We start from the raw sequence: 24,249 nt of genomic DNA, 5'->3' as shown, positions 1-24,249 counted from the left end.
TGACAATAATCAAGTTATTTTGGTCTTTATTATTATCTATATATTAATACTGTAGGACCAATTTTGTGCTCCTCCTCGCGGTCGCGTCACGTTTTTCTCAGTACTGTGACCTGGACTGAAAGAAACTTCGTACCTGTAAGAGTGCATCGCACATAGTGGCAATAGTCAACTTTCAATTCTGAAGCAGAATAAACACTTTTCGTTTTACATTCGTTGACATGGCAACGTGTGACGTCACCGCTGAGAGGCGTCAGGACGTCATTACATCATCAGTCATTCGCTGACGTCATTACTTCTGTCGTCGACAGACCGTTAGCGCTGAGAGGTGTAATTCCACTCCTCGAAAATAGCGTCTGCAATCTAAAACCCTCTTCTGCACATGCAGACTACCTCAGAATGTGAATTTGACACAAAAAATGTAACAAACATTGTATCTATATATTAATACTGAAGGACCAATTTTGTGATCCTCCTAGCGGTCGCGTCATGTTTTTCTCGGTACTGTGACCTGGACTGAAAGAAACTTCATACCTGTAAGAGTGCATCGCACATAGTGGCAATAGTCAACCTTCAACTCTGAAGCAGAATAAACACTTCGTTTTACATGGCGACGTGTGATGTCACCGCTGAGAGGCCTCAGGACGTCATGACATCATTGGTCATTCGCTGACGTCATTACGTCTGTCGTCGACAGACCGTTACCGCTGAGAGGTGCAATTCCACTCATCGAAAATAGTGTCTGCAATGTAAAACCCTCTTCTGCACATGCTGACTACCTCAGAATGTGAATTTGACACAAAAAATGTAACAAACATTGTATCTATATATTAATACTGAAGGACCAATTTTGTGATCCTCCTAGCGGTCGCGTCACGTTTTTTTTGGTACTGTGACCTGGACTGAAAGAAACTTCATACCTGTAAGAGTGCATCGCACATCGTGGCAATAGTCAACTTTCAACTCTGAAGCAGAATAAACATTTCGTTTTACATTCGTTTACATGGCGACGTGTGATGTCACCGCTGAGAGGCGTCAGGACGTCATGACATCATTGGTCATTCGCTGACGTCATTACGTCTATCGTCGACAGACCGTTACCGCTGAGAGGTGTAATTCCACTCCTCGAAAAATAGTGTCTGCAATGTAAAACCCTCTTCTGCACATGCTGACTACCTCAGAATGTGAATTTGACACAAAAAATGTAACAAACATTGTATCTATATATTAATACTGAAGGACCAATTTTGTGATCCTCCTCGCGGTCGCGTCACGTTTTTCTCGGTACTGTGACCTGGACTGAAAGAAACTTCATACCTGTAAGAGTGCATCGCACGTCGTGGCAATAGTCAACTTTCAACTCTGAAGCAGAATAAACGCTTTTCGTTGAGACGGGGGTGGGGGATTAAGAGACGGGGGCAGGGAGTGAGGAGGCGGGGGGCAAGGTAAGCAAATTGAAAGCAGGGGGAAATGGGGTGGGGGCTGGGGTGAATAAGGCAGGGTTGAGTGTGGGGGTGGACAGGGGGCGGGGGCAAGTGGGGCGGGGAATCGAGAGACTGGGGCGGGCCGGGGAGTGAAGAGGCGGGGGCGGTGCCGGGGTAATTAAATTTTTGGGCGGGGGTAAGCAAATTGAAGGTGGGGGGTGGGAGGTGGGGGAATGGGGAGGCGGATGAGTAGGCGGGGGCAAGCACGCCCTGTCCAGTCCATGTCCCTCGAGTGTGGGTGAGCTGGTGAGGGTGGTTGAATGAACGGAATCCGTCTGTGACGGGGTTTAGGCTAGTCTATATATTAATACTTAAGGACCAATTTTGTGCTCCTCCTAGCGGTCGCATCATGTTTTTCTCGGTACTGTGACCTGGACTGAAAGAAACTTCGTACCTGTATGAGTGCATCGCACATCATGGCAATAGTCAACCTTCAACTCTGAAGCAGAATAAACACTTTTCGTTTTACATGGCGACGTGTGACGTCACCGCTGAGACATAAGGACGTCATGACATCATCGGTCATTCGCTGACGTCATTACGTCTGTCTTCGACAGACCGTCACCGCTGAGCGGTATAATTCCGCTCCTCGAAGATAGCGTCTGCAAGGTAAAACCCTCTTCTGCACATGCCGACTCCCTCAAAATGTGAATTTGACAAAAAATGTAAAACATTGTATCAATATTAATACTGAAGGACCAATATTGTGCTCCTTGCGGTCGCGTCACATTTTTCTCGGTACTGTGACCTGAGAAGTTTTGACACTGTGTTTGTACGTCAAGGTAGACACGTGCACAAATCAGGGGACTTCTTCACAAGGAGTAGTGTACACCAAAAATGTCATGTTCAAGGACGTTTTGTAGGCCTCATTAGGTAAGGCCATGGAGTACATCGACTGGGATCCGGCTCTTCCAAGAGACGTCACCGGTTGTCATATTGGGCTCATGGAACGGAATCCGTCTGTGAAGGGGTTTTGGCTAGTTATTATTGTTTTTTTTTTATATTTATTATTCCTAATTAGCACTTCACTATGTAATTCTTGTGGTGGAGGTTGTACATATTTAGTCGAGGGAAAGGACATTTAGATGACGTTGATTTACTTTTGCATGAATTGCAAGGGTAATTGAAATGGACAAATGTGGTGTTTAACTTTGGTGCACTGACCTGTTCAAGGGTAGATCCTCAGCAATGGAAATATGACCTCACAACCTGGTTATGAGCTTGCTCATGCTCCCTAAAAGACTATGGAAGTAGCAACAACCAATGGAATTTAATTAAGCTTGGGATGAGCCATAAATGCAGTGAATATGAGTTAAGTGTTTGGATGTGTGAAACGGTGTCGATTTGAAGTGGGGATACACGCCTTCATTTTGAGAAATAGCGATGCTCGTGCTGCTCAAAAATAATAAAAGGAAGCATACATTGCTGTAAGGATGCAATTTAGGTTAGAAAATGGCTCATCATGTTGTCTGATTTATATAATCTTCCATGACTTGGTCAAAATGGTCTTTTTAAAATGCTCCACCCTTATCCACAGATGGATTTGGGTGCCGGTCGCCGGTGGTTTTGCCCACTAAGTTTTCACGTTTGACCAGTAACTTTTAGGAAAAATATTGATGGGGTTTAAAACAAGAAAAAGAACAATACTATTTTGCCAAACAAAAAATATTCTGCAGCAGTGCTCCTGTTATATTATTTACTTGAAAGCCTCGTCAAAACGGAATCGATAACTTCCCTTTTCCCAATAGTCCGTCTCCGACAACTGCTTTCAATTGCCTCTGCCACAGAAGGTGGATGGAGGATATGTTTTCACACCAGTATGTCTGTCTGAGAAGGATATCTCAAAAACAATTGTGGATGGATTGGATCGGAATTTGGTGGAGAGTTTGGTCGTGTGAGGAGCATTATATGATGAGATTTTAGTGAAGATCTGGATCCGATAATTTTTAAAGTGATTCGTCACCCACCATTGAGTGATGTGGCTAAAAATGATATCTCAAAAAAATTATGGCCAGATTTGGTTGAAACTTGGTGGGCAGTTGGGTGTGCGACGAGAAGGACTGTATTTGATTTTGGTGAAATCCGATCTGGATACGAGAATTTTTGATTCTTCACAATTGATTGCGAGATGGGGCCAAAAAAAAAATCTATATATAGCATGAAATTAAAAAAAAAAGTTGAGGATGAGTTGATTTGGTGATGAAAACAAACCGATTAGATTTTTGTTTAGTTCCGGAGCCAGATCCGGCTTGTCAGTGCGATACAAAACGTGAACCGATTAGCCTGGCAGAGGTATGTGCTCTCCTGAGTGCTGCACTAGTTATCATTGCGACTAGTCCTGCACGTCAAATCAGAAGCCTTCACCAAGTCATGCCTGATGTTGCGGGAATCGCCATAATTTCCCGTGTTGCCGTCAAGTGAAGGGTACTTTAAAATTATGTGATCCCCAGCAAGTCAGCCTCCTGGAGGGTTTTGTCTTCCAGGAGAACTGTGGTGAAGACTCGTGTGTTTTTTTTTCCCCGTTTTGTTTACATGTGATACATGCTCAATGGTTTTGGTGCTATCGTCCCTTGTTCCATTTTAATTTTCTTGTTCTCTCTGTTCTTAATTTTTTAAAGCAATTATTGTCTGAGGCAAGCCTGTACATCCACCTGATACATTTCCAGCGCTTTATTTGAGTATCCCTGATTTAGGTTACTTTGTTTAATCTTTTCCTTTATGTAGTTTTAGACCATTCAGAAACTGATATTGTGGTGCAGCGTTTTGGTGCACTGTCCGGCTTGACTCGCTGTTTAATCAGGAGTACACCAAAGCTCGCTTGGGAGTAATGTTATCTGGAGTAATAGATAGCTAAGTTATTTAATGGCACAGAAATAAAAGGAATGAAGTTTAATTCCAGTTATGAACTCTGTAATATAAGAGTTCCAGCAAGTTCAAAGGCAAAATATGCATTTTCAAAGTACACAGATCATAAGAAATTTACAAATGGGAAAAAAAAAACTAGTTTCTGGAATGGCATCATCAATTTTTGCATTTATTTTGCCTCACGGGGGTTGGGAAACGATTGTGACGTGTCTTCACTGAATTTTAAATTTTTATTTTTTCTAATTTTCTGTAATTGCTTGGCTGATTGATGTGAAACTTTAAAAATGGAACCGCTGGACCTGGAGCTTATCAGGGCCCTGGCCTAATGTTGTGACCCAAATTTGGTAGCGTTCTGACTGGTGGGTCGAGAGGTAGAGAAGATTTTTGAATTGATTTATCTCGTCTACCATTTTGACCGACTTGAACGAGCTTTGCAATCCCCGTTGCCAGTCAGGAGCGGGACGTTGCTGCCAAATTTCAGCCGGATCGGTTCAGCAGTTTGTTCGGAGAAATCAAAATACGGGACGGATGGTGCACAATGACAATAGCTTATCTGGAATTCGAATTCCAGATAAGCCAAAAAAAGAGGGACTTGCCATGAAGAATATTTTATTGATAACACTGATTTTGGCCATATTTGATTAAAGGAAAACTTTTGGACATTTTCAAAACCATGCAACAAAAATATTGAAACTTGGCATGTCATCAACTCCCCATGGATATATACAGGGTGATAAAGATGTTGTGTTGAAGATTCCAGCCATAATTGGTTGATGGAAATTCTTTTTCGAAAAATCTGAAACTTCATACGTCTGATCTATGACACGACGTGAGTGAAGAATTCAATTCGACGTCATCTGTCGTGTCTTGGATTGAAAATAAAAACGTAAAAATAAATCTAAAAAATCTTCTCCAGAACCACTTAACAGATCAATTCGAAACTTCATACATATGATCGACTTGCCACGGGGAAGATAGTTTGAATTTGTCTTCATATTTATCTTCATTGAAGTATAGCCTGGTGTTGGCGCAGTGGTTAGGGTAGCGGGATCCAAAAGGTCCTGAGTTCAAGCCCCGTTGGGCCACTGAATTAATACACCAGGGGGTTGACTCAGCATCCTTCCGATGTCAGCGAAGTGAGTACCAGTGTACTGGGCCGGTGTATACCCCGGTTAAAATAGGTGTACCGTATCCCTGTGTCGTAAGAGGCGACCAGGGTTGTGTCAGGAAGGGCATCCGGTGTAAAACGTGTGCCAAATCACTATGCGGATCATACGGATGATCCGCTGTGGCGACCCCTAATGGGAGCAGCCGAAAGAAGAAGAAGAAGAAGAAGAAGATTTATCTTTGATGCAATTTAGTCTTGATGTGCACAAAAGTGGTCATTAAATATCCTGATTGATCAATAAAGCTACGAATAAGGGCAACGTATAAATGTGACATAATAGGGTGCATGGATGATACTGGTATATGGGCAATCGTTGTAGTGTTCAGTTAACGATGGTATTTTTTTTGTTCAGAATGAGCTTGCGAGGTGAGATTTATGCGCTTGTTCTAGTTTATGAATCGTTTTAAAATTGATGCTTTTAGTTTGAATCCTTTAATAACCATGGATGTTTTGAATGTTTCTCTGCTGGATAATGTGTGCCGATGGTAACCTTTTCCTCCATCTCTTTCAGCCCCGATTTTCCCCCTTCCCTCCCCCCTCCCCCACAACAGTAGTTCTTCTTTTTTGTTGTATATCAGAAGACAACCGCCAAAGTGGAGAGTGTGATCAGAGAAGGGGGCTCTCGTATTAGGTGCGTATCCTCTCGGTCGATTTGAACTCGACTTCCCTCGTGTAAAAGAATCATGGTATTGGCAGTAGCTGGATATCTCGACTACCAAAACTGTATCTTCCTTTGGAGCTGTTGGTAGCGGGTCTTTAAAGCTTTCCAATGTTGTCATGAATTTTTTTTTTTCATGGGTTTTTTGGTACCACAAGCATTTGTATTAAACTATCATGGTGGATTTCTGCTTTTGTATAAAATTGGTCTATCGATTATAAAGGCAGTTGTGGACAGTTGGTTCAGTAACATCTAGCATCATATGATGCCTGATTTTTCTGGTCCATACTGCTTGTACTTTAGTGTCTGTCATTTGTTGCATAACAAATGTCCAGGTTTGCAGTGTGTGATAAAATTCAACTATTGATAAACTTCAATTGCATCCTCCACTTAGAATTGATGAGCCGTGCGTACATGGTGCTTTGTTGGCTGGTTTAATCAAGACAGCAAGTTGTAGTTGACAAATGTATTGCACGTCCATCTGTGAATCTCAATGAGGATATGAAATTAATTAAGCCTTGTGTTGACTTTAGTGGTTGGCTTGGGGTCTTCGGGTCCTGAGTTTGAGCCCCGTTTTCTGCTTGATTAACACCAGGTTCGGTTGACTCAGCCTGTCATCCTTCTGAGGTCGGCAAAATGAGTACCAGTGTACTGGTGTAGGGGCACTGCATCAGCGGCGTAGTCACGCCCCAACAAAATTATAGCTGCCAAGCTTCCATGCACAAGAAGAAGAAATGAAATGAATCGTGAGAAAAAGATCTTTTGTAACATGTTGTAGTTGCTGCCGTCACGGTGACTGTTGGTGATTGTTTGTTTGTTCACCTCCTTCCATGTGCTATTATATATTTTTTTCTATTGCTTCAAGCACTACTACAACGTATAATTTTATGTGGTGTTTCCATATCTGTGATGCTTTATTCTCAAGTTCCTGCTGTGATAGCGTTGCGACCGCTGCATTGAAACTCTAGGTCCTGCTTCCTCCATTCTGGAAAGACGAGCTTTTAAAACGGGCATTTTTATGATTAAACGGACACTCGTGATTGTTCCAGGTAAATCGATTATTAGCTTTCCAACTGTACCTTTTTAAAAAATAAAATTCTTTTCTTTTAATTTATTTTATTAATTTTATCTTTTTTATTTAAATTATTATTCTACGACACCAGGGACCCAGTGATGGATAAACAGGCGACCATTTGTCCTTTTGGGAATAGATAAGGCCATTGTTGGTAAATGTTTTGTTTCTTGTTCAGATATACATGCATGTTATAACTTGCAATACCATCATAAGCATTTCAAATTCATAAAGTTTGGAATAAAATGGTTACAAAGAACGGTTTTCTGGTGTATGTGCCGATACAACCATCCATGCACAAATTTCTGATTAACAAAACATTTTCAAATGGTGTTTACTAATGTTCATGATGAATGAATTTTTAAAAATGAAAAAAACAGTCAACGAGTGTATTATGAGACAAGATTCGTCATTGCTTGGGTGTCATTTCCCTGGTCTCTATATGCTCCGACTGAGGCGAGTGATCTCGCTGTGAAAGGCATTCTTAGCCGCGCTCGAGTCTATGGTTGATCAAAGGCATTCTTAGCCGCGCTCGAGTCTATGGTTGATCAGTGCCCTAGACGAGATACTCTTCTGGTCTTGGGGGTATTTCAATGCATTGACTCGCACTGATGGGGATGGCTATGAGACATGTGTTGATCCCCATGGATCGAACTGAACCAGAACGGCACCAAGTTCCTTGACTTTGCAAGAAGTCATGGACGGACTTCGGGTGGCTGGGGTCATGGTTTCAGTGCCAACAGCCTCATTGCTGGACTTTGTATTCCAATGCTGTTGGTGTGGCAAAGGAGATTGGCCATGTGCTCATTGATGGTCGTTGGAGGATTATTCAGAACTGCAGGGTCTACCAGTGTCCAGTACCTCAATGCTGACGACAGGCTTATTGTGGCATCTCTGCAGTTGCAGCTTAAATCCATGAGAATGGTACCATCCCAGCCTATGCTTGATGTTGACAAGCTCAGGGATGAGAGGGAAGCTGAGGAGCATGCAAACGGGCTGAGTGGGGATTTTTTTTTGGGGGGGGGGGGTCTGGGTGCTGTGTGGAATCCTGAAGAGTGATGGAGTGCCTTCAAGACTACATCCCTGATGTTGCTGGCGGATGTTTTGGACCCTACCGTCGGGCAAAGAGGAACTTTGTCTCCCAAGGGACACTATCATTGACCAGAGCCGCAGGGCCAGGCTTAATGGCAGAGCTGAGCTGTTCAGTGAGCTGAGGCATAAAACTGTGCTGAGGGCAGCCAAGAATGTCTATGTGTGAGGAATCTGAAGGTAGAGCATCACCTGTGGACAAGTGATTCTCATCCTGCTGAGAGGAATTCATGCATTGCGTTCTGCCAAGCCCATCCCTCGGTGTACTGCTATTAGAGCAGAAGGTGGTGGAATTTTGACAGAGGAATCTGAAGTAAAGGCCCGCTTGGCTGGTTGCTTTGAACGGTTGTACTAAGCTGACCCACCGGTTGAGTGGCATGTCAGGGGTATAACTATCCCCATTGCTGACCCTCCAATCAACGGTGAACTGCCTTTGTTTGTGGAAACGCATACTGCGGTGAACTAGTTGAAAGGGTGGATCTGTGACACATTTGCTGAACTTCTCAAGGCTGGTGGAAATGCATTACTTGTATCATTGGATGCAGTTCTGTGCTCTGGAGCACAGGCATCATCCCAACTGACTGGAAAAGGGGCTTCGTTATCCCTCTCTGTAAAGGGAAGGGTGATCGCCAAGACTGCAACAAATACCGCGGGGTGACTCTGCTCTCAGTGCCGGGAAAGGTCTTTGCAAAGATAATTCTTATAGGGTTCATCACCATCTGCTTAAGTACCAGCGCCCTGTGTAGGCAGGCTTTACACCAACAAATTCAATGATTGACCATATTCTTGCTCTCCGGGTCCTCGCCGAATGCAGATGAGTTTTGGCACGGGCTGCTCTTAGCCTTTCTTGATCTCTGCAAAGCATTTGATTCAGTGAATCTGGATGCCATCTAGAGGATTCTTGGTCTTCATGGGGTGCCACCAAGGTTGATCGAGCTGATTTCTGAACTATACTCTGGGACAGAGTGCATGAGGAGGTGTGGTGGTTTCGTATCCGACTTATTAGTTACTGGAGTTTTTCAAGGGTGTGTATTGTCCCCCACACTCCAACACTTGCATGGACTGGATTATGGTGAAGATGTTGGAGAGATCAAGCTGCAGTGCATCGCTTGGCAATGTCAAGATCTCTGACCATGATTTCACAGATGTTTCAGTCATCCTTGTGGAAACTATGTCCTTGTAGGGTCCCCGTGGCACTGAATGAGGAATCTGATCTGCTGGGACTACGGGTTTCCTGGGTCGAAACAGAGGTCCAGGCTTTCAATGACATCTTGTCTGTACTTGTTTGTGGTGAGGAATTAGAGGTCAGAGATTCACTTTCCTTGGCAGTGATATTCATGGCTCCTCAGGTTGTGAGCTGCAGGTCAACAGATGTCGGTCAGGCTTGGGAGTCACGATTCACTGGATCGTAGGGTGTGGCGCTGTCGGTACCTATGCAGGAGGACGAACGTCCGAGTCTTCGGGTCCTTGGTGCTTCCAGTCCTGTTCTACGGATGTGAGACTTGGACTCTGATAAATGATCTGAGATGAAGTGTTGACTCCTCTGGTACCAGGTCTCTTCAGAGAATCCTTCGCTATTGCTGGTCAGACTGTACGAGTGGTTGCTGAACCTCAAGTGAGATTTCTTACCTGTGTCCGTGAGCATCAGCTGCGACTGTATGGACATGACTATTTCCTGTTGATGATCTTTCTCTCCAGACTCTCAGCGAGGGAGCCTCGTGAGTGGAGAAGGCCAACAGGATGACTGCGTGCATCATGGTTGCAACAGCTTGATCAACATCTCAAGGAGATGAGGATGGGTCAGGCATCTGCCTGGGAGATGGCCAGACGGAGGCCCCTGGAGTGAGGAATCTAATCTGATGCGGAAAGTGGACGCAGCGACGCGTTTCTCCGGCACATGCTCCCATACCTAACCTACCCTCATATTTAAAGGCTATTGGAAGGGGGGGGACAACTCTGGGTGATTCATCAATGTATGTGCTGTCCCTTGGATGGACATTAAGCAGCATCCCTTTTGCCAGCATCAGTGGGCAAATTAAGTAGTTCCTCATAGATGTCTGGAAAGACAGACTGTGAACGTCTTGCTTTGCATGCGGGCTTACGGGAGGTGGGTATACCAAGTGACTATTTACTCCATCTCTGTTCCATTTGGACCATTTATGCCCATTCAGAAAGTAGATACTCAGACGTAGCAATATTTACAATAACATGAATGGGCGGGGCGTTGGCACTCTTCACATGCGCATTACTACTGTTTAATATTGTCACGGCCCAGATAACTTGGGAAGGCTGGTGTCTATTAAAAGACCATGGACACCATCTCTGACCTGATCTTTGTGCCTTGGGTCGGTTTGACGTACCTGCGAGATGAATGAAGCAGATGGCGAACCGTGCCGGTGGCTGCGCAACTGATTAATTGGTCAAATGAAACTGCATTACACGTTGCACCTTTATCATCCCAGACCAATTAATCATTTGTGCCAAGTTCCTCCAGTAGTGCTATCTCAGATCAACCTTGAGCAGGATAAGTCCAGAAAGTGTATCAACGTTCATGAATTCATTAGACAAGCAGGAAATTGGTGGGGAAATTTTTTTTCAGGAAAGGCAATGCGCACTACTACTGTTTAATATTGTTGATTTGTGTAAGCACATATACTTTCCCCTTATCCCCTACGTGATATACTCACCATAGGGTGCCTTGGATAAATTACTTAGCACCTCTACGCAAATGGATCAAGGCACCTGAAGAAAAGAAAATTGAGGAAGAGGTGTGAGAAATGGTGATGAGAAAGAGGCAGTGAAGAGTCTTCAAGGAACTTTCACAACCCAGCTGAAATTGTGGTCACCCAATGCTCAGCGGTTCTGGTTCACCTCCCGCACACTTCATCTCGGATTCCTCCCTCCACTCCGTTGGCGACCTTATTGTGTGGGGATACTGGATGTACTGCATGGCAAGGCTGACGGCTCCATTGTGCCATGGCAATTGTCAGATTGAGATGAAGGCATGCCAGGCTTGGTGTATGTTTCCTTGAGTAGGGCGCAAAGAACCACAGAGCAAACGGAAGAATGAGTCGAGTCAGAAAGGTGAAGAATGAAGAAGCAGAAACTCGCAAAAGTTGAGAGTTGAAGGAAGATTTGTTAGGAATTTTTGTTAGGAGTTGAAGGAATTTTTGAAGATTCGAACACAAGACCCAAAGATCTCAAGCGTTAAGCCAACACCATGCCGATGTGAGAATGTAAAGAAAGGAAAGACCATAAACTACTCTTTCGCATTCACAGCACATCTCCAGCCACATGAAAACGATGTATTCTTAATTATTAAACAAGAGTGCGAAGATATAATCTTGCTCTAAACCTATGTTCATTTGCGTTTTTTTTTTTTTTTTTTTTTTTTTTTTTTTTTTTTTTTTCCCTTCCTGGGGCTCCCAACCGTCACAATACCTCACTGACAATATGTAGATATTTTTTTCTGGCTTTCTTCACCCCCCCCCGCCCGAAATTGCTGTTACTGCAATTGATAAAGCATTAAAGTCTTGTTTTATTGCTGTATTTTGATTGCAGTGCAAAATTGAATTCAGAAACAAAATGGTGCTGCTTTCCCCACCGCTCACATCTTCTCTTGTACTCCCTCTTTTGCTAGTGCTTCATCGGGTGGGGGAGCTGGAGGCAGGGACGTGGCTCAGTTTGCCAAGGCTGCTGGTGGCAGGTGAGTTTCTAAAATCCCAAGATTCTTGTACAAGTGCCTTCATTCTTTTGGCTGTCTGCACAGCGTCTGCCTTTCTGGCTCTTCGTTTAGTGTAGTAGATAATAGAAAAATCGTGCAAATTGTGATACAAGCATCAGATTTGGCATTTCTGATCAAATCTGCCCGATTGGCCATTTGAAAATCCAAATTTTGAAAAAAAAAAAAAACTTCAAAAAATTGAAGTCACAGCTGGCTGAAATTCTTGAAGTGCAAGTGAACATCCCAGACAGAGAACCAAGGGGAGATGCAGTCATCATTGATGGCTCAGCATTTATCAATGCCCTACCTCCACGCACTTCAAAGATATTTGATGACTATGCTAAAGAAGACATAATCCCAAAGGTGGAATCCTATGGTGCCAGGTACGAGAGGGTGGACGTTGTGTTTGTGTACAAGAAGTCAAGTCTGGAGTCTGAGGCAAGGTCGAAAAGGGGGCAAGGAATCTGAAGAAGAGTGACAGGAACTAGTGAGACCCCAAGTAACTGGAGAAGCTTTCTTCGAGATAACAGCAACAAGACAGAGCTGTTTCACTTCCTTGCGGAAAAGATGTGTGAAGCACGGACTACAAGCACAGTCATTGTCAGAAAAGGAGAAGATGCCATTAGCAACATCAGGCAGTGACTGGATGCTGTGTCTCCATGTTGTCATGAAGAAGCTGACACTCGAATATTTGTACACACCAAGGATGCAACGATGGATGGTAGCAAGTCCATTATCATAAAGGCTAAATGACACAGAGGTACTAGTCATAGCAATATCTGTACTGCCATCCTTACAGGAAGTAGGTCTTGAGAACATGTGGATTGCCTTTGGCCAAGGAGCCAAGGTGCGATGGATTCCAGTCCATGAGGTAGTTTCTGCAATAGGGCCTGAGAAAGCTTAAGGGATCCCATACTTCCATGCGTTCACTGGATGTGATGTCGTGTCTGCCTTCCGCGGTAAAGGGAAGAAAACTGCATGGCAGACTTGGAACGTCTTTGCTGATGTTTCTGAAACATTCACCAATCTCAGCCAGCATCCAACATTGATTCATGATCTTGACTTTTTAGAAGTTTTTATTTTTATTTATTTATTTATTTTTTTTTCAAATGGCCAATCCGGCAGATTTGATTAGAATCCCCTGGAGAACAAATGTGCCAAATTTGATGCTTGTATCATCATTTGCACGATTCCTCTCAAAACTTGCTGTTATCTGCCCCACGAGTTGAACCATACCAATGTCCAAGTCATCTGGGTTTTGTTTTCTGGTGAAGGTGTGGGCTTGTCAACATAATTGCATAGTTTTTGGTACTTTGTACCTAGTTGGAGAAATGTGACATTTCCAGTTTATCCCCCTCCCCCCCCCCAGTGATTTCTAAAATCTTTAAATAGCCTTGAGATGATGTCAGCAAAAATGGATGATGCGTTAATTTGCATGATGACTTCCATTATTGTCACATTTAATCACCCAAATGTCCTCATCCATTTGAACTTGGCACACAGCACAACCATAAAACCAAAATTATCTTAATGTCTATTCAAAACTAAAACTGTTCAGGTGTTGTTTTGCTATTTTGTTATCCTTTTTACCTTTAATAATCTTTAACAAAAGTTTTTCTTCCTGGACATAGTTTTCAAATGCATGTCGAGCATTAAAGTCCCAGTCACACCTTGACGTTTTGGCCAGCAATGGCAACGTATCAAAATGTATGTATTACGCTGAACTTTTGATGTTTTTTTTTTAAGATTCGGACGTATTCATAACGAGTTGGTCATATACATAACATATTAGTAACGGACACAGAACGTTTCGTTGTCTTATAGATAACTTATACCAACGAATGCTTTGCCTGTTGTCGGCATTCACAACCTATGCCTAACGATAGTCTAACTCGGCATTTCTCAACCTTTTTACCCTTGTGGAACCCTTGAAATAGTTTTCATGTCTCGCGGAACCCCTGCATAAAAATTATTATACATATACCATTATTAATATCTCGCTCTTGTATATTTTTATCATAGTTCACGTGGTAAATATAATTTTTTTTTTTTTCGGATACCTGGTATAAGGAAAAAATGACCCCCTTTTTGTCAAATTTATTGGCAATGAAAAAAAAAAAAACATACTGCTCGTTGATGAGTCCTCAGACCGAGGTTTTAATTCACAAAAAAAAATCTTTTTTAAATCAAAAAAAAAAAATAACACCTTGTAACTTCATAAACAAAACTTAAACAAATAAAGGTAAACAGAAGAACTAACCTAGAGAGAGAGACCACGCTAGGAAACACAGAGAAGATAGATGGACACCGTGCATGCGTCCCGTACTTGAGTCGGTCACTCAATGATATACGAATCGGCCGCGTGCAGGACGTCCACAAAGGCCTAAGTCACATTTGCTCTACGGCGGCCGTACGCCCTCTGAATTGACAAACGTGCGGCGGCCACAGAGTTTCTGTGGTGGCCCTACGCCGTTTGGCTATGTTCTACAGGTCGGAAGGTCGCCGTGGAATTATAACGCGGAGTTATAACTTTTTCATTTCTACGTTCGCCATAGCAATTCGGCAAGCCGAAAAAAAAAAAAAATTAACCCATTCGTTACCGTCCGTCTGGCCGCACGTTCGCATTAGGGCCCCCCTGCGGTCGCCTTGCGGGCACCTTGAGGCTACCTTGCGTCTGCCTTAAATTCTATGGCCGCCGCAGGGCCCCCTTAAGGTCAACGTGCGACATCAAATCAAAGACCGTACGGCAACCCCACGTTTTCGGTCTCCACAATTTCTAAGACCCAAGGCTTAAGTCACATTTGCTCTACGGCGAGGAGACTGCGGCCGTACGCCCTTTGAATTGACAAACGTGCGGTGGCTGCAGAGTTTCTGAGGTTACCTCAGGGTGGCTCTACACCGTATGGCTATATTTTACAGGCCGTAAGGTCTTCGTGGAATTATAACGCGGAGTTATAACCTTTTTTCATTTCTACGTTTGCCGAAGCAATTTGACAAGCCGAAAAAATAAAAATAAAAAAAATTTACCCATTCGTTACCGTCCGTCTGGCCGCACATTCGCCTTCGGGCCCCCCTGCGGTCACCTTGCGTCTGCCTTGAAAATTCTATGGCCGCCGCAGGAACGCCCTAAGGTCACCGTGCGACATCAAATCAAAGACTGTACGGCAACCCCACGTTTTCGGTCTCCACAATTAATAAAAACGCCGTGCAACTCCCTGAAAAATAAAAACATATGTGACTGCTACATTGTGTGACCGTGGAACTACTGCGGCTGCCGTATAATTGCTGGTGGCCGTAGATTTTGGAGACCCCACGGCCGCCGTGGCAAATGTGACTTAGGCCAAAATACGCCGTGCGGCTCCCCGGAAAATAAAAACATATGTGGCTGCTACATTGTGTGACCGTGGAAACACTGCGGCCGCCGTATAATTGCCAGTGGCCGTAGATTTTGGAGACCCCACGGCCGCCGCGGCAAATGTGACCAAGGCCTAACCAGTGAGGGCGGTTTCACGCTGGCACCATATAGACATCGTTAAATACATTCCCTATGGTTGTTATAATTGTAAATAATATAAGAGGTTGAAGCCTCTATTATAATAACCAAGGAATTTCCAACAATATGCCGTACGTGTATAGTAAAATTACGAATATTAAATCAAACAAAAATACTGTTACGGCTGTGAAAATTCGCAAACCACCATTCAGGGCCCGTAGGTGAGATATCTCAAAGTACATGTGTAGTTAGCCCCAAACCCGTTGTCTCGAGGGAATTTATGTGATTCATTCAGGCTGCAACGCTTTACTTTGAGATGGCCGTTTTTCTGTTCTATCTCTATTTTTAACCAACCACGTCTCAACCGCCATCACACAACAACCACCACGCCAGCCATCGTCGCCAACTGCAACCACGCTCCAACCCTCGGACAACAACGCCAACCGCCACGACCTTTACCTTCACAACTCGATCCCACATCATCACATCACCGCCATTTCCAAATGGCACCATAACCATCAAACCACCACTGAAAACCCTCCACCACCTTCGCCTCTCTCCTACGGCCATTCCCGCACCACCTGTGAACACTGAGCGTCGGGCTGTCTTGGGCCCGTTCAGCGATACACACCGAGCCACGAGTGCAAATAGTGGCCTTTCCGAGGAAAACTCGGATCACAAACGCTTCACGCCCACTTCCCCTCCGTCCAATTAGCAAGCGTGGAGCGGCTTGGCCCCGCCTCCAGGCGCGTCTGTGAAATCGATGTATGCAAATTCTTGGATCAGGGGAGATTCACGCCCCCTTTCCTCTGACCAATTGGCGAGCGTGGCTCCGCCCCTGAGTTCATCCTGATATTTGCATATTGTTTTCTCCTGCCGGCCTATAAAACTGCGAGCGCAAGACTAATCGCGGGAGAGTGAGCCAGTTTTGGTTGGAGAGCGGAAGAGAGCCGGCAGAGTCGAGTCGGGTGGCGAAGTGATCGGTGTGTCTTCGAGTCGGGTTCTGGAGTCGGCTGAGAAGAGTTGCGGGAAGAGGCAAAGGAGCTCGGGTCCGAGGCGAGAAGGACGGCGGTCGGCGACGAGGTCGCGGTGTGAGATCGCTCATCGCGGGACCCAAGCCAGCCAGCCATTCTCCTCCCCCCCAGGGCATCAACAATTCCCCCCTTCCCCCGCACTGAGATAGTGCAACAAGGGGGCCCCGTTCCCACCCCACTCCAAACATCGTGCCAACGAAACCCGCCAAGGAGCACGGAGTCAGGGCACAGCCACGTGGCCACATCTGCGGCTTGTCCGCCAACGCGTCACGAGGACTCGGGTAGGACCCCCCCCCCCGGTCTCGCGGGCCTGGCCTCTCCTTCAGGTCACGCGCGCATATTGGCCTACAGGCCCATCTTCCCCCTTGTCTTTGAGGGTGGCTTCTTTCCTTTGCTTTTGAGTAAATGTGTGTTGGTGCTGTCTGTAAAGTAGAACTGTATAAGTGTTGCCATGTGTGCGCGTAGTCGGTAGTAACTCTGTGTCGTTGTTGCTTTTGTTTTTGTTGCAAAATGTGCATTTTGACTGTTTGGCTGTATATGTGTGCTCTCCGTGTGTCGTGTAAATATAGTGCTTGCATGTTGAACTGTGCCCGTTTCGCTTCGTCTCCTTCCTTTTAATTGACCCTCCATCCTGCTTCACGTAAAGGGTTCGTAGTGGGCTTAAAACGCCTGGTAATTAATCGGAACCGTCGAGGCCGACGATAACACCGCTCGGTTATCACTGTAGCACGGAACGGACCGCTTAAGCGGTTCGTGTCCGGAGTCTATCTGCGGCGAGGTACGATCGCCCGGTTTACCATCCGCGTGGGTACTTGGGTCAGTCAAGTTTGGCGAACAACCCTATCCTACGCGGGTGGCCGATTGGCATGATTGTGGTGAGGTCGAAAGGCCCACCCGTGACTGGCTCCGGGCGATAGTTCCCGGAGGGTCACGACTGAATTGTCCGTCCAGTGGGCTACGTGCCGTGATCAGAGTTTCGTGGCCGTCCGCACGCCGGCGGGCACGAATTCGCAACAATACATTAGCCTATTTTTTTTACTGTTTCTCGCAGAACCCCTAGCGACCTCTTGCAGAACCCTAGGGTTCCGGGGAACCCCGGTTGAGAAACACTGGTCTTAGTTATGCATAGCGCTCTGCACGTATCGCCGACGATAACGTGGCGTAGCCTATTAAAAGGCTGCGCACAATGATTCAAATCATAACCGCCGGAGAAATGGAAGTGTCAACATCGCAGTCACACCTTGGCGATCTTGCCAGCGTATGCCGACCTCTGAAAAATGCGTCTAAAACGCTGGCGCACGTCGAATACGGTCTGGGTAAGTTTGGTATACGTGAATAGTATGCTATCATACGTCATAGTAAGTGGAGTATGTCTTGCAATTATAAACGTGTTAAACATTTTACAACGTACTTGCCGTATGACACACGTTCCACATGCGATGGGAATAAGTTGTACGCACGATATGTGAACGTTGGCACACGTCGACAAAAGTTGCTTGTAAGTTACTCAGAAGTCGAAACTCGTCAATGTAATTGTTAGCGTCAGTGTTCCAGACTCCCTGGGTTTTTTTTTCTTCCTCCTCTTCGGTATGACAGTGATGTTGACGCTTCGATTTCTAGTGCAGTTATAATATAATTAATAGGCTGCCGCTCAACGATTTAAATCATAACCGCACTAGAAATTGAAGTGTCAACATGACCATCATACCGAAGAAAAAAACAAACAAAAAAAAAAATACAGGGAGTCTGGAACACTGACGCTAACCATTACATTAACGTGTTTCGACTTATGAGTACCTTACAAGTAACGTGCCGACAACACGTTACTCATCGGTGAGAAATAAGTTTCAGAACGCTAAACATTACCTCGACGTGTTTCGACTTGTGATTAACTTGCAATTAACGTGTGTCAACGATCGCATAACGTGCCTACAACTTATGGCCAGCGTAGCGGAACTTGTGAGTCATATGCTGGCATAAGTCGTAAAATTTCAAGCATGCTAAAATTTGAGGACAAACGCAAAGTACAACGATGAAAGCCAGCGTACTACGATGTATGGCAGTGTTTTTCAGCGTGCTCTCGATGTTTCCAAAACTTACCCATAATGTATTCGACGTGTGCCAGCGTTTTAGACAAATTTTTCAAAAATCGGCATAAGCTGGCTAAAACGTCAAGGTGTGACTGGGCCTTAATGTCCGTTGCCAAGTTGCTGTCAACCAGTGAAACTGTACATTGTTGTCCAGAGGAAGACTGCGGCATACATGAGAAAAATGAAGAATCGTGATCATGTTTTAAAAATTTATTTTATATTTATTTTTCTTTGTATTTTGAAAAATTATCTTGGTTCATGTCGCTGGGATACAGGACGCATAATAAACACACAGTACTTTGTGTGCACCAGAATCTGTGGCAAATGTTTAATTTGCACTTTATTATTACAACACCTTATTAACTGAAACTGTGGGCAGTAACGCACTTTTTAAAACTGGCAGATGTGCTTTTTCCAAGTAATTTGCATCGTTTTTGTTCCTGGCATCAACGTGCTTGAAATTCTCTTAGGCTTAGGCTGTGATGTGTTGTTAATGTGAAACCAGGCCTTGGGTTGCCCCAGATGCCACCAGTTGAGGTCCAAATTGTGAATTTTTTAAGGTGGAGGAGGGGGAGAACCCCTTGATCTTTCCCTCCTTTTTATAGGGGGAGGGGAGAGGGAAACCTCCACCTCCACCTCCCCCTCCCCCTCCCCACCCCCAACCACATCCCCCACTCCACTTGGATGCACGAGTTTGCTTTGCCAGCTGAACTTTTGACACATTGACCTCAAAAGTTATCTTGACTGAAAGATAAGCTGTCCAAAGTGTTTTTCATTGAGCTGATCCTGCTGGTCACAAAGTGTGAGTATTTTGCTTCCATAAAAAGCCAGTGCAATCTTACTAACTCACCAATCCTTCCATTTGATTGGAAGACATGATTTCGTCCTGCATTGTCTTGCCAGCTGAGTGCAGGGAAAATGAGCTTCAAACTATTTGACTGATCAGTATGATTTAAGATGTTTCTATCCAGCTTGCAAGTGATTGGTGTACTAAATTGTGTGCCCAAATATTTTCTGAACAAAATTTAATGTTTCCTTTCAACCCTTGCCACCCAATCCAAAGCGAGTTCCCTGGCCAAGGCTCGGCCCTCATTGTTCAGAAATGGGCTCCTTCCCGAAGCACTAAACGAGATGCCGCCCCGCTGTCGACCAGCGCAGCTAGCCCACAACATCATGAAGCCATCTTCAGAAAAGTCAGAGGGTGAGATAATTGTACCTTCCTTTTGTGTTTTTGTTCATGTTATGTGGATTGAGGGCAGTTATTAACGATCTTGCTTGTACAGCCTTCATTGCTCATTATGCTTCCTTATTTCAAAACTGGAGCTTTAATTACATATTGCGACTTGTCTGTTATTGCAGTGCGTTGAAGGGTGTCAAGCTGATCCCCTTGGCTCGTAAATTATTTCTACCCATATCATGATCATTAAATTGATAGAATATCTTAAAGCATTTTTCTTTTACTACCTTTGCAGTATGATAGATTGTCTGACTTGATAGTACAGTAGACGTACTTGAGCAATGCAGGGAAGCGCCAAGCCATAATGTTAGCAGTGTTGTCTGTTGTGATTTTTTGCTGAGTCTTGCTATCTAGCCTTTTGCTAATGATATCCTAAAGTGCTCTTTCCTCATGTGTGTGTGTGTATGTTTGTTTATTCACGCATGAATGCATGATTGAATCTCATGGGATAGCGGGGTGACCGGGGATAAATCGTCATCATTTATTTAAGTCAGTATTATCCCTCTTACGGGGGGGTTGCTGACTTTCACTCCTTCCATGACATAATATAACTCCAGCTCTCCACTTTCTTCTATCTTCCTCGTCTTCCACTCCCAATCCCAATTTCTGACTTTCTTTCATAACCAACTCCTTCCAACTCAACTTTGGCCTTCCTCTTCCCCTTTTCCCCTCCACTTCCAAATTCCATACTCTCTTTACTCCCTCATCGTCTTTCTTTCTTAGCACGTGACCCAACCATCTCGAGCCACTCCTTCTTCCCACCTCCACTATTGTATATTTCAGACCAATTCTTTCCATCAACTCCGTGTTCTTTCTGTCTGCAAACTGCACTCCACACATCTTTCTAATCATTGCTCTTTCTGTTCTTCTCAAGAGACCACCTTCTACCGATCTCACAGTCCATGCCTCTGACCCATAAACCATTACTGCTCTCACACAGGTGGTATAGATCTCCCCTTTCAACTTCAAAGGCATTCTTTTACCACATAACACTAATGTAAGCTCGTTGAACTTCATCCAACCAAATCTCGTTCTTGTCACTGCAAGCTCGCTGCCTCGACTACTCTTGATGGTGTCACCCAGAGAACAAAATCTGCTTACTCTCTCAAGATCTTTCAATCTTTTCTCCGAGTCCTGATCCTGGTGGCTTAAATTTCTTCTTGTGATGCAGGCTTTACACTCAAAACTACCATCATTCTTTGTCACTTTTCACCTTTGTACATCTACCATGAATCCTTTTGTGACAAGAACTGCATCTGATGGCATTACTTACCACTCTTTTACCACAAACTCCACATATATCTTTCTTGGCCAATTCAATAACCCCTGTTTCTTCACCACATTCCATAATTTCCGTTTTCCCCCATGTTGATTTTCAAACCTTTGCCTTCAAACACCCTCTTCCATTTGTTGAACTGTGATTTCAACTCCTCCATTGATTCTGCAATCAAGACGAAATTATCTGCATAAAGTAATTTAAACAATACACCTTTTCTTTCTGACTCTGACAATACGTCGAGTGTCGTCACAAACAGGAGCGGTGAAAGAACCGATCCCTGATGAACGCCCACGGCCGCATTGAATTTTTCAGAGAAACCACTACAAACTTGAACTCGTGTCGTCGCATCTTCATAAAGTTTCATTACAACCTCCACCAAAGCCTCACGAACATTTCTTTTGCATAGCGCCCATTCGATGACTTTCCTGGGGACTGTCAAACGCCTTTTCTAGGTCCACAAGACACATGAATAATTTATTTTTATTTTCTTGATAGCACTCCTGCATGCACCTGACTGAACATCGCATCAACCGTACCTTTTCCTGGCATGAAACCATATTCCATCTCATCAATCTTCACCACCTCCCTGAGCCGTTTCTCTTACACTCTTTCCACAAGTTTCATTCCATGTTCCAGTAGTTTTACTCCACGATACGATCCACATTCCATGACACTCCCTTTACCTTTGTGTAGATGGGTACCAAGGTTCTTTGTTTCCAATCCTCTGGCATGCTCTTACCTTGCATTATCTCATTTGCAACCTGATTTAATACTTCTCATCCATGAGGAGACTATGTAAAATGCTCCTTCGTAATGCTTGATGGACCACCTGCTTTTCCATTCTTCATACTTTCCAAAGCTTTCTTTATTTCTTCCTTTGAGATTTCTTTCACTGGGCCTCCATTCTTTCAGCTTCCACTCAACCATCCCACTGATTTTCCTGATTCATGATGGATTCCATATGCTCCTTCCAGATTCTTCTATCTTCATCAACAAAGAAAATCCTCCCATTTTTATCCTTTATACAGTTGCTTTCAGTGATGTCACGAGATTTCCTCTTCATTATCTTCAGTTTCTGAAAAATTCCTTGTCTGTTCATCTGCAACTGTTCCAGCTCTTTTTCAGCTTCTTTCTTCATGGCTTCTGCCACCGCCTTCTTCACCTTCTTCTTATCTCTCTTGTATCTTGCTTTGTTTTCTTCCGTGTTCTGTTTCTGCATCTTCTTGAAGCTTTCTTTCTTTCTTTCGATGGCCACCTTCACCTCTTCGTTTCACCATGACGTGGTTTTCCTTTATCAACACCACAAACTTCATTTGCTGCTTGTTGAGCACAATTCCTGTACTTTGTCCAGATATCTCCGTCTTCTTCCTTTTCCTTCCAGAGAATATCCATCCTTTCAGCAAATTTTATTTTTACTTCTCCATCTTTCAGCTTCCAGGTCTTTGTACCCTTACTCTGTTGCTGTTTCTTTTTCTTCACCTCATCTATTTTGTCCACATCCATTACCACCAAGCTGTGATGGAGTTCACCAGGAATACCTTTCACATTTCGAATTTTCTTTCTCCAACTTTTTCCTACTAACATAAAATCGATCTCTGTTTCTGCTCCACCGGACCTAAATGTTGCCTTTTTCTCATTCTTGAACCAACTGTTCATGACAACTAGATCCGCCTCCGCGCAAAATTCTCAAACTTCTTCCTTCATCATTTCTCCTACCAATACTAAAACCGCCATGAACACCTTCATTAACCATCTGCATCTTTACCCACATGACCGTTGAAGTCACCAGTGACAATGAAAAATTATTTTGGCCCTGTGCTCTCCACTTCTGCTATCAGATTTTCATAAAACTTTTCTTTTTCAACTTCCTCTCGTCCCACCTACGGCGCATATCCACTTATCACACAAATTAATTGCTTACCATGTACCATTACCACCACTAGAATCCTGTCACTAATTCTTTTTATATCAATAACATTACCACTCGGCTCCTCTTTTATCAAAACTCCCACTCCTGCAGCTCCATCACCACCTGACCACAAAAACTTATACCTGACCCCCATCGCACCAACGATGGAAACCAATTTCCATCGTTGGTGGTGGTCACACCTGATCACAAACCATCGCACCAAACCATCAGTGGGTGGGAGGGGTGAGGCACTATTTGCACCACTACAATCACCACATATGAACTCCAACTTGGAACCCCATGCATGCGTGAGAGCTTTTATCAAGATTGCAAAGCATGCAAACAAAATGTTGCCCTTTGGGCAGCTCACGAACATCCTGCCCTCAATGACAAACACCACAGTCAAACACAACACTCACTCCCCCCCCCCCCTCCAACCACTGTGGTCAATGTGCATTTCATTGCTAGATATCTTTGATATTTGGAGGGACGAGAGTTCATTAGCAAACGTATCAATATCATCCAGCCTGAGCCCTCGGCTCCCACTCCCCCTCCCCCCTTTCCCCTAATCCCACCCCCCCCCAACATGATGAATGGTAAATATCATCATTTTAAAAGTTGATTCTAAACTTGCCCTGTCTACTCACAAGCCCCATATGACCTTCCCATCCCCATGGTGTTTCCCTCAGGGAAGTCTGCCTGATACACCCAGCTCCCACAAGCTTTGTGTGAGTTGGTAGCCATTACTTTGTTGATAATGGCGCATGGCACAGTGATTCCAATTGCAGACATCGATTAAATAAATAGCTCGGTCTACCATGTTCGCAGGAGGCACTCCTGATCGTTGGGAAGGGGGTGGGGGTTGTGTAGGCCGTGCTCTGCTCGTCCACAGTTAGTGCCTTCCCCACATCGTCACGAGTGTTTACAGTATGAGCAGCTGCAAGATCTCAGCTTTTTGGGGTGAGCTAAGTTCTCCAACTCTTTTGCTGTGCCGAGGCACAGCCCTTTCTCACAGGTACTTCTCCAAGTATTTTTAGCTTCTTTTAGAAGCTCTGTGAGCCATTTTTAGGTAACGATCTTCATCTCACCGTTATACCAGTTAGCTGGCCCCCGATCAACACTGCTGCGAATCGGTCCTGCGCATGCACGC

General features: G+C 44.4%; 1 protein-coding gene across 1 annotated transcript in view; it reads left to right on the top strand.

The window, feature by feature from the left end:
- Positions 1 to 24,249, top strand: part of EIF4G2 (eukaryotic translation initiation factor 4 gamma 2) — a 96,074-nt gene that overhangs the window by 5,713 nt on the left and 66,112 nt on the right. The window contains exons 2-4 of the mRNA XM_085855327.1: positions 6,026 to 6,145; positions 11,974 to 12,039; positions 19,738 to 19,875. The gene's annotated coding sequence lies outside the window, so the exon portion shown is untranslated. The remainder of the gene's footprint in view (positions 1 to 6,025; positions 6,146 to 11,973; positions 12,040 to 19,737; positions 19,876 to 24,249) is intronic.

The sequence above is a fragment of the Eptatretus burgeri genome, chromosome 14 (genome assembly GCF_056783735.1).
Source record: "Eptatretus burgeri isolate ZD-2024b chromosome 14, Ebu_testis_v1, whole genome shotgun sequence".
Taxonomy (NCBI): domain Eukaryota; kingdom Metazoa; phylum Chordata; class Myxini; order Myxiniformes; family Myxinidae; genus Eptatretus; species Eptatretus burgeri.
This window is presented reverse-complemented; position numbering and strand designations above follow the sequence as displayed.